This window comes from Halyomorpha halys, unplaced genomic scaffold (genome assembly GCF_000696795.3).
Source record: "Halyomorpha halys isolate HHAL.00 unplaced genomic scaffold, Hhal_1.1 Scaffold522.1, whole genome shotgun sequence".
NCBI classification, from domain to species: domain Eukaryota; kingdom Metazoa; phylum Arthropoda; class Insecta; order Hemiptera; family Pentatomidae; genus Halyomorpha; species Halyomorpha halys.
Window position 1 is genome coordinate 42,661 of NW_027107635.1, and position 9,503 is coordinate 52,163.

General features: G+C 30.6%; 1 long non-coding RNA gene across 2 annotated transcripts; it reads left to right on the forward strand.

Moving 5' to 3' along the window:
- Positions 1–941: 941 nt before the first annotated feature.
- Positions 942–8,653, forward strand: LOC106683847 (uncharacterized). 2 transcript variants are annotated; one of them, XR_001343604.2, is made up of 3 exons: positions 942–1,119; positions 6,249–6,434; positions 8,479–8,653. It is a non-coding gene; the product is annotated as an uncharacterized lncRNA (long non-coding RNA). The 2 variants fall into 2 exon arrangements; XR_001343603.2 differs by lacking the exon at positions 8,479–8,653 and adding an exon at positions 8,279–8,389 and having other exon boundaries at positions 944–1,119.
- Positions 8,654–9,503: the final 850 nt, after the last annotated feature.

Sequence of the window (9,503 nt, forward strand, 5' to 3'; positions counted from 1 at the left end):
CTTGTATAGCAGTCCTGGGTGCCAGACTCGATCAAAAGCCTGTTCTACATCAAGAAAGACTCCCGAGCAGTACATTCCGCGCTCCAATGAAGACGAGACAACATCAACCACACGATGGGATTGCTGGATAGTGGAGTGGGATGTTCGGAAACCAAACTGGTGATCTGGGATTATGTGGTTGGAATCAAGGATAGGGTATAGGTGTACCAGAAATTTAAAACGGATAATGTGGAATTCCGTGGCACTCAATAGGAATGATATAGAGTTTAGAGAATAGTACCTGTTTGTATGAATACTGTACCGACTGTCTCCTCAAGACAGGTTCTCGGTGCCGGGCTACAAAATATGTAGGAAAAATCTGAACAGAGTGGGGTTCCTATAGTTTAAAAATTAAAAATATGTAGGAAACAAAGGAAAAGGAAATTCAAATCACATGCTGTAACATACAAAAGGTATTTGTACCTTACTGTATCGATTATAGTCTTATCGCAAACTGTATATTAATAAAAAACGACTATAAAAAAAAATTAAGGGACCGTTTATTTTTTGTATATGTGAGTGACAATTGGATTTCAAAAAATTTAACTAATTATATTTCCTGCAGCAAATAAAAATCATCGATGACAAAATGAAGAGCCACCTCCAAAAAGGTTTTAACTGTAATCATTAAACTGTTTAGATAAAAGAAAAACCGATATGAAATGTGAATTGAATAAAATGAGAGGATGGTATAGGAGAAATTTATATATATTTAATTTATCCACGAGTCAAGCAAGTCCAACAGTGTCAAATCCCTTTTCTAATTTCAATTAAGGCATACCAAAGAATAAAAGCGTAGCAGTCAGTTTGTGATATTGTTGGAAAGATGAAGTGATGATCTTAATGTGAACAAAAAAATTAATTTGTATTATTAAACATCTGCAATTAAAAATAGTATAACAGTAATTATTTCAATAATAATATGTAGCAATGCACGAGGTATCAAGCAAAATTTCTTTAACGAAAAACGGTTATCCCATTATGGTGGTGTTCGACAGTAGGCGATGTCGTCTAGTAGTCTTACCATGAACTAAATGAAAGGCTTTTGGGCCACCGTAAGGGATTGTGCGGTGAATATTGGTAATTTATTTATTATTAGTAGTATTTATTTAGTTTGTAACAGACAGCAAGTTTATTATAATAATAGGTATAACGCTACTTTCTCACAACGAGACTAATTTTGATGAAACTTGATATTAGACTTAACTGTAACAACTCGCCTTTAAGGTTTGCTTTAGTAGTAGTGAGGGTTGAGAAGGGCGTGGTCAAACACTACATATAATCGGCTTAGGCTATTAAATTGAAACTTGGAACTTATTATCTTAAAAGTAACCAACCCTTAAAATAACTTGACAAAAAAGGATGTCTTATACCGCGAGAAGTTGAGTGTTAAATTCTGAAAAATGTTATTTCAGTAACGATATCATTAATTTTAATAATTTTGTAAACAACTGATATAAAAAACAATATTTTAAAAAAATAGGAAATAAATAACATATTTTCGTCTTCTTTAAACAATTAAAATTAAATTCCCTTATTTGATGTAATTCAGAATATTGAAAATCGCTTATATTACCCGTTCCATATAAAATAATATTTTTTTCTATGATTGCCTAAAGATATTGAATAAACGTATTCACAGTTTAAACGATTTAACCTGTACCTCCAATATTAAAAAAAAATATATTAATCATTTTTACATGATCTGTCCTTACAGTCAGTGATTTAAATATAATTATTTATTTAGATTTACTGTACTTAAAGTTACACACTCCAATTTTGCAAAGGTAACATTTTTTAAAACCATAATACTGCAGTCATAATTAAATACCTAATTTTTACATCTAACAGGTTCGTTATAATGATTTCATACAACCTTAAGATTTTTTTTATTTAAAAACTAAAAACACAATTAAATTAAATAATTTATTTTTCTTTAAAATCACAATTATACTATTCTTTTATCATTTAAAGAACATCGCCTATCTAATTCCGTTCTATTTATTCCTTTTTTTTTTGTAGCTTGGTAACGATAAATTTTGACAAACTACAATATTTATCAAAACTTTAATAAATGTAATTTAAAAATGCAAATAGTTTCATAACTCAGAAAGAGGTTAGTCGATGAATCTAAGCGTGACGGTTGTGGGGTTAATTTTTGAGCTCTACATTTTAAAGCCCTCAAATTTACCATTTTCTTCGTAACGCTGAGAACCCTATGTTCACTTGTACCAATTATATTATTTTATTGGTGAATAATTTAAATTCAGTATATTTATAGCTAGACCCTATTTTTGGAAATATCAGTCTGTCTGCTGATTTCATTAAAGAGATGAATCCTTATTTCAGGTTTATTCTTATTTTCCTATAGGTCCTTTTTTTTTTTAAACTAATTTTTACTTTTATTTTTATATACCATATTCATTATCTTTTGTTTTATTATATTTGATCACCACTATAATTTTATATTCATTGAAATGTTTTTTTAAATCTTATTTAAACTGTGAAAAAAATTCTTCCATTATATTAATTTCTTTTAAACAATTACATTGATAGCTTTCCTTCTCTGACGTTTTTAGGTATTCCTCCATGCTTGGAATATTCTGTTTAAATACTATCCGAATTTTTTTTGTATGAATTTTAAATTTTTCGTAAGTAGTGTCCTTTTTAGCATATTAGACTATCAATGTCACGTTACCTTTAACATAAGGCGAAGCTACATAAGTAAAATAATGGAATATTCTAAGATAAAAGACAGCGGGTTTTTCCTCTGATCAATTGGTGGATTATTAGCGATCATCAGGATTTGGAACATGCTTAGAGAGAGAGATCACGGTTTTTGTATTGTATAGAGATAACTGCATCGTGCTTGACTTCCAAATATCCATCACAGATGCTCTGCCTCAAACCAGTTTGCTACTAACGTGTGTGTGCTTGCGAATTTCTAAAAAAACCTGTGGTCCGTCGAAAATATCCATTCTATATAGTTTTTAGGTCTCGGAAAGTACAATGTAGGGTTAGTATAAGCTTAAGAATTGTTTTTAATAAAGCTAAAACTATTAGTGATACCACTTCTCAATAAACGAAGTTTGATAGTGCACGAGCTGATGAATAGTTAATATCCCAAACTGTTGTACTAAGCTTTACGCATTTATTGGCCCATTTTGGAATATCACAATTTAAACCTTTATTAAACCGAGGATAGGGAGGGATTATTTCTGAGCCCGGTAGGTGAATTAAAAAAGTTGCATGAACAAGGGTTGATGGAGAACCCGCTATCATCATGCATGATGCCAGCGTATTATCCAAGCCTAATCGCACAAAGGAAACGCTCTTTTATCTTTAATTAGTTGGACGATGGTAGGAATTCTTATTAAAATCTGCTTAGTTTGATGCTAGAATTCAGGTTATTATTAATTAGAAATTTGCGCAATCATGTTGCCGTAGTGACTAATTATTATTTTTTGTTTAAGTATTGATGACATGAAGAGTAAAACATTGTTTTTAGGCTAATATTTTTTGGAGTATTACTTTTTAACTATTTTATCATGAAAAATGAATAACTATTATACCCATGCTATGTTAGAAAAATAAATTTATTCATACAAAAAAAGTCTATTCAATAATAATTGTTGGAGTTGCGTAATTCCTGGTAATAATAATGCTGAAGTAACAGTTTATTTAGTTTTTTTAACAAGTAATTAGCTAACCCAAATGTTAACAATCCCTTCAGTTTTACTGAAAAGTAATAAAATTCCTATTCGTAAGCTTATACTAACCCTGTATTATACTTGCTTAGACCTAATAGCTATATAGAATGGATATTTTCAATAATCATAAAAACAATAAATCTCGGTAAATAGAGCCTTTCTTCACTTTTTCGCCATGTTTTTCTTAAAAAATAATAGAATAATAATCTATAACTATATTTTCCCCCGACATAAACAATATCTGTCCCAAACATACTAGTAACAAAGGAGTCCATGCATAAAATCCATCACATAGGACACATCTGCAAATAATTTTTAAAAATTGGTTTTTATCACAACGTGGAAACGCATTTCTGGTAGTTCTAAAACTATGACTAATTAGATAATTAATTTAATAAATTAACAAAAATTATCAATAATAATAACAATTTTCTGTTTCCGCCTATACCTCCTGTATGAACCTTTTTCATATAAGCGGACACAAAAATAAATTAAACAGCATTAAATTCTACGTCGAATGAGTTCGATAACATTTTACTTCGGTGAAGTAATATTTCGCTAGCCGTAGTAAAACAAGCAACGAAATTAATTTTCAAATTCTGCCAAAACTGAGTTATGATACTACATAGAAATCTAAACATTACACGAAAATTCATTTCTACCGATCATGAAACGGTTACTAAGCCGCAAATTATTTGGTATATTATTCTAATTGTAATCTCTTCTTTGTTAGTACATCAGAGTGTTATTTTAAGTCATTAATATTATATTTAAGCGTAATATCGGAAATTTCAAATATTTGTTATAATTATATTGTATTGATTGAATTTGCTTTACAAATAAACTGAATACAATTCAATAGATAGAATATACTATAAAAATATTATAAATTTTCCAATTTCAAAAAAAAAAAAAAAAATCACAGGATAAAACAAAAAATAAAAATTAGAATAATCCAGAAGTAAAAAAAAAAAAAAGAAATGAAGAATACTTATTACGAGTTGGAAATGGCTTTTAAATTGCATCCATTATACATGACTTAGGCCCCAACCGCTAAGAGTTCCTTGGAAAAAATATCTGGCCTGCAGCCTCAGAATGACTCCTCCCAAAAAATTGTCTAAGTAATGAACTTTTTGGAGAGAGTAATTATTTTCTTTAAAGATGAGATATTTTCACTTTTATTTTTAAATTTATTTTTATTTAAATACTAATTATTATACATTATGTCATAAGGTATAATTAATTTTAAAACCGTTATTTTTAATGGCCTAATCACTTTACAGTTGGTACTAAGGAGGACTTTAATTTATCAATATCGTATGCCTATAGGGATGAAATTTTGTCTAAGAGTTCTATATTCCCCTTTATTTCGGTTTAAATAGCTGTTTACATTTTTTATAGTTTTGTTTTCCATCAGGAAAAACCTGACTAATGATTCATTCTCACAGACAAGGGCACATAATTCAAATGTTTAGAAATATAAAAGTACTCTGATCAAGTTGAAGAAAAAAAAACAGTGGATTCTCTCATAACTACTTTGAAATTTAATGTTCATCCAAGGAAAAGGCATTTGATTGCATTGTACGATTGTTAAACAATAAAAACATGATTCTGAATAATCGTTTTGACAATAAGCATGGAAGCATGGATGAAGATTGTTTACTTAGATTGGTCACCTTAGCGGTTGGAGTAGGTCTTATCAACCTTGGAACTGCAGCGGCGCCGTTTCGAATCCTGTCTCTGGGATCGACTTCTGTTTCTGGGCCAGTCTCATGAAATGAAAACTTGACCCCCCACCATGGTGCTAAAAAGGCGATACCGTGTAATTAGGCATTGGTATGGTGAGTATAAATTGCTCTAACCTTTTTACAAATGGAAATATTTTCTGTTTTGGGTAAAATTAATCGAGTTTAGGCTCGTAAGGTTTCGACAGGGTAAAGGATTCCTGCCCTAAGGTTATATGTACGGGAATCATTATATATTATAAAAATCATTACAGTGGTTTTTAGACTTCTCCTTGTTCAATGTATTGAGACACAAATAACAATAAAAACAAAAAATAATGTACAAATATAAACAATCCAAATAACTAACTAATAACGGCTGTCAGTGTTTTGGAAGCTTTACCTTTTAACTCCATCAGACGTCAATACAGCTTCGACTCCAGGTACCAAAAGAAATTAAATTAATTCTGTCTCAAGCAATATCGAATTAACCTAGTGGGTTAACACAGAGGAACTAATAAAATAAAGGATTATAACAAAGACCTGTTTTAGAGCTTATTGTAAGATGGATAAATCTACTACTAATATATTTAACAGATACCTAACCAAATGTTAATAATTTTTCAACATTGAATACTGTATTAATCACATTTATCATTTAGATACCATTTTGAAACCAAAGATAATGATAATATACTACCAAAAGTTTTGACAACTGTGTCACGTGCTAAATTATACATATGTCAGCATACTTAGTGAAATTTTATAATTAAAGGTTTTGTTATCGAATAAAAAATACAAAAAAATACACAATGCCAGGAGAAGATAGAAGAATCTATCAACTGCAAAGGGATATGTTCATCCTCATATGTCACAGAAATAAGCATCCAGTCTCCATATACAAAAAAATGAAGAAAATATTTGGCTGTGAGTCTATTTCTTTAATGACGTGCTTTGACTGGTGAGTAGTAAGTAATGCATGCAATATTTTTTTTAACCATATCTATTTATAAAAGCTTGCGAAGAAGCAGATAAAACCAACCCAAAGCTAATGTACATTAATCTAGTTATAGTAAGTAAACTTTTAAACAATTCTGTTGACATTTTATCAAATCTGTATAAAAGCTAGAAAGATTTTTCGACAAAAACCTTTTTACATAAAAATTTCAGAACAACTGAGTTATTTAAATTTGATAAATACTCATGCATATTGCCGCAAGATATTCTAGTATATTATTTTCATTATATATTTAATAAAGAAAGCATACTTATAAGTAATTTGCCATCTGCAAAATATTTTTGTTTACTTATGTATTAGCCATGACGAAACTTCGTGGTAACCTACACTAAAACCTTCCTTGGTTACTTATGCATATATTTTAAACAAAAGTTGTGTTGATTTTTTATGCTGTTTTAAAAACGATTAAGACCTTGGAATTACTCACTACAAAAAAATTTTATGAAGCATATGGGTGTAAGGCCATAGTTTTAGTTATTTGAGTGAAAAATAAAACCTCTGTTGATGTGGAAGTATAGTTTCTATAACTGCTGTAAGAATTGTCTACAGTTGGAAGAAAAATTCTCGATTCATTGGAGAAAGGAAACAAATAGGATATCCTGGTAATATTTCTGAAAAAGATAAAGATATTTTTGCAATAAGAGATTTGAATAAACTCAGAGATCGGTTACTTTAGTAAATGTTAGGTTACGACTAAAATAAAATAGAAAGATTTTAATTACAAAGCGAAAATCTTGAGGATGTGTTTGTGCGTCAAGGAATGGTGTACTGTCTCTAGTTGACAGAACGTTTTAAACTGTTGATGTAAGATATAATGTATTTTTTGTCCTGATGATGACTGAATAGGCAAAACGCACACTGAATCGTAGTTTTGTCGATATTTTAGACATTATATACTTTGTGATTGAAATTTTGAATTTATATACAACAGTTAATTTAATAGTACATATTCTATCAATATAAAATACAGCCTATATATATATTCAGACCGGGGTAACCGAGGGAGGCCTTTGCAATAGGTAATCAAAGTAAGCCACGTCGAGTATGGTCCCTACTTGCATGGATGTCCACTCCTAATGGAAAAACCACTCTTCTCCCCTTCCCTCTCACTCACTTTTTGAGACCCTTCAGCCAACTAGAGGCAACCCACAAAGAAGGGGTGTTGAAATAACGACCCTTTCCCGTATATTTCAATTAGGAATCGCGTTATGGACTTCCAGGATGCTCAATAGCCATCCGGAGATTCGTTCCATGCACGGCTTGCATCATGAAAAAAATATATAGATCCTTAGGTTCATCTAGACTGATTGATTACTTTCCTGGTACGAACAAGATTGAAACAGTCGGAGGGGTACTGCTGCTGAATAGGCTCCAAAGAAACCGTTTAGGGAGATTTGGTTAGCTGTACCAAGAATCACTATGGTTCCAATAATCGCGAGGTTGAGCCAACTCTATTTCTTCTGCCGCAAGCAAAAAATAAGAAGACAATATTGCGAGTTCAAAGTTCTTCATGGTCCAAAATACCAAAAATATTTATATACATTTGTTTTTCCGCGATCTTTGGGCCAAATGAGCTGACATTCGGTTTATAGAATTCCAGGCAGAACTGTGAAGGGAAGAGTGAATTTGAGTTTAAAATCCGTCCCATATAAATTTTTTTCACGATTTTTAATATTTTACGCGCCTCTAGAGCCACTCCAAATCGAATAATAATATGTGAAACACTTTGATGTTTTTCATAATAAGTTTTTCACTTTTTCATTAATTTAATTACTTTTATTCTGTAGCTAAACGAAGAGATGGGGAGAATATGACCTTAATGAAGCCTTGAATGCGCCGTAACCACTTCAACCCATAACTATCATTGTTTAAATAAATCAACTGTTCTCTACAAGAAATCTTCGAATTCATTTATTTATAATTATAGCCCTATTTTGTTTTCGTTAATTATTGTGATAGTTGATTCACATTTTATGTTAATTTGCAGGTATTATGAATGCAAAAAGAAAAATCAAATGTTGAATGATCAGTAAATAACCGACTGCCCATAGCTATTTTCGGTCCGAATAAAACTGAACACAAGACGTTAATGTTTATAAAAATAAAGACAAAATATAGCACTGGGAAAATTGTGATAATTTAATAGAAAATATGAATCTGCACGTTATTTCTTATTGAGCTAGAACATAGAGAAAATAAAATTCATAACCTCTGTTTCCCTGACAGTACTGTATAAAACAAAAGCTATTGAAAGAGCAGACCTGTTTTTATCGTAGGTTCTTACTAGAACTAGCTGCATCCCTCTGGTTTCACCCTTATTAAATTTGTCGCACGCACATTGAGTAAAAGACTAAGTGCATCTGATTAATATCAGAGATTAATGTAAACATATAAAGGGCTTATCAATAAAAAAAAAAAATCGAAACATAATATTTATTTATTTCTCTTCGTCTTGGTAAATAACACGAAATCGCAGCATGCACAAACATTATCTTATATAATTTAATTAAATGACAACATAGATACTAGTAATGGCAGTTTTTATGTTATCAACCTCCTAAAACACGAAATAATCCAACAAATTAAGTGAATACACTTTTCTTTTCTTTTTTTTAAGCCTAAGAGAGAGAGAGAGAGATAGAGACTCGGTGAATGTTAATAAAAGTTCCCACAATCAAGGGCAATACGTATTAGGGTTCTAAGTATTCTTATATACAGTATATGCAGTCTTAGCAGAAGAAAAATAAAATAGAAATTAAATTATAACAATATACACAACCACACACACAAAAAGAATAATTTATACACAAGATAAAGAAAATTAGGTTTAAGAAATTTAAAAGAAGTGCATCTGCCACATTAGTATTTACGTAAAATATTTACATTCAGCTTAGGCAGTTCTGAGCCAAGCTTTTCCTCCTTCACATAGAAGGTAAAGCTGAGCTCCATGTAATCCCGCCAATTCCCTCCCAACAACGACATTGGTTCGCGTCTATAAAAATACACAAACAC